At 46.3% G+C, this 1964-nt stretch overlaps 1 long non-coding RNA gene across 1 annotated transcript; it reads left to right on the top strand.

Annotated features, from left to right (window-relative positions):
- Nucleotides 1-518: 518 nt before the first annotated feature.
- LOC139655799 (uncharacterized) lies at nucleotides 519-1826 on the top strand. The gene is made up of 3 exons (XR_011696080.1): nucleotides 519-674; nucleotides 1549-1613; nucleotides 1750-1826. It is a non-coding gene; the product is annotated as an uncharacterized lncRNA (long non-coding RNA).
- Nucleotides 1827-1964: the final 138 nt, after the last annotated feature.

Here is a 1964-nt window from a genome sequence, read left to right as displayed (position 1 = left end):
ACACAGATTCCCCAGCCGATCATTAAAGTTTCATCTCATCTTGTCTTAATTTTAAAACCCCTATGACAGCTTATGTGTGTGTGTGTGTGTGTGTGTGTGTGTAATTATTCTTCAATAGCCTCTTTTAGGTAATATTGAATACATAACATTAGTTTGTCTTTATCACAGCTCTGTTGTCTGAATTCCTTTACTCACACTGCTGACACTGAGGTGCTAAAAACCAGACAGTTGTAAAATACAAGAAATAACATGTTGGTGTGCACAGGATCTGACAGTAAGCACATGGGTTCCTATTCCGGACACTGTGATTGGTTGTTTTCTTCTGTCAGTGACCGCGACTGGTCGGTTTCCCTGCCAGTCACGTAGATTGGCAGTCCCCCCCGTCAGACACTAAGGTCGGTTGAGTCTCCTGTGGGCTAACGTGATTGGTTGGTTCTCCTGCCTGTCAAAGCGACGCCGCGGTGATGAGGTTGTTGTGGTACAGGCTGTCCAGCCCACAGCGCTAAGGAGCGGCGACGAGACGGCTGAGGAGTGACAGGGCGATATCTTTTACATGATTAAAACGCTAAACGGGGGCGAATACGCACACCGATTGATAGAAACCTATCTTAAGTAGCAAGTCCGTCATGGAGTCCTATGACATTTTAGCTAACCAGCCTGTTGTGATTGATAATGTAAGTATGATGATGTCATTCATCCACACCCTAACCGAGGCCGCTGGCTAGTAACGTTGGCTAACTGTTAGCTTAGGTATTGTGTTATGGCTAACAATGTCTGTGGAGGATATCGGCCAACCTCACTAAAAACGGCAACAACGGCCAAAAATGTTTTACAGTATGTATCAAAAGCACCGTTAGCATTGCACTAATGCTAGCCTTGCGTTTCTTAAATTGTCCAGCCGCAAGCAATAGCTAAAGCTTTCCATTGACCGGCGGGTAGCTAGGAGGTTTGTCAGACCACTAACGTTAGCCGTTAGCCAGCTGCTGTAAGCTAGTTCTTGCCATTTAGAAGGCTTTCGTCTGCTCACAATGCTAACTAGCTAACATTGCGTGCTGGGAAGGTTGCAAGGATGGAAGCGTTAACCTGAGCCGTTGTCTCTGCAGGATACAGACTCATTGTTTCCCCCCAGTAGCATGTAGTTTTGCATTTGGCACCTGTACGTTGCGCCACACGGGTAGCGTTACAATCAAATGAATGAAATCAGCACACCATTTATGTTTTTTTGGCTGCTGATGCCGGCTCCTTTTATTTTATGTCAGCCATAATGCTAGCAACATTACAAGACAATGTAATTTTTGAGAGAGAGCAGACATAGGGCCCAGTGACTCTGCTAGGAGACAAGGGAGTGAGTATTAATGTTAAGAAGTAGGGCTGGTGACTGCTGGTGGCCTCGGGCTGTGTCTTGTGACCTCCCTCTCTCTCCTTCCCTCCCTCACACTCTCACTCCTTGTTATACACACTACTCAGAGTGTGAGGCATTACTAACGCAGTTCAGCCGTTACCCAAAGCCACTATCCATTCCCCACTGTCTTATCCTTCTCTCCTCAGGGTTCGGGGGTCATCAAGGCTGGTTTTGCAGGTGACCAGATCCCCAAATACTGCTTCCCCAACTAGTAAGTGTTCCTTGACCTTTCCCCACGTTTCCCACAGGACAAAGATAACAGGGATCATTTGTTTGACACGTTGTGTTTTGCCTAAATATGCATATTTGCTTGTGTTTGACGGTCTGTATTTGCGTCTGTGATACAGTGTGGGCCGTCCCAAGCATGTGCGCGTGATGGCAGGAGCCCTGGAGGGAGACCTATTCATTGGACCCAAAGCAGAGGTACCACACACTGCTCTCTTTCTTATTCACATCTATATTCATATGAAGGGATTTTTATCTAACTAACATCAGGATCAAACAGCGAGAGTGCATCCAGATACTGCTTTGAATGTATGTTTCTAACAGAGCCCAGAGACAC

This window comes from Centroberyx affinis, unplaced genomic scaffold (assembly GCF_046629955.1).
Source record: "Centroberyx affinis isolate AG114_WGS23_722 - 3 ecotype Tasmania unplaced genomic scaffold, CSIRO-AGI_Caff_v1 ptg000164l_1, whole genome shotgun sequence".
Classification (NCBI taxonomy): Eukaryota; Metazoa; Chordata; class Actinopteri; order Beryciformes; family Berycidae; genus Centroberyx; species Centroberyx affinis.
Note: the sequence above shows the minus strand (reverse complement) of the source record. Positions and strands in the feature narration are given on the sequence as shown.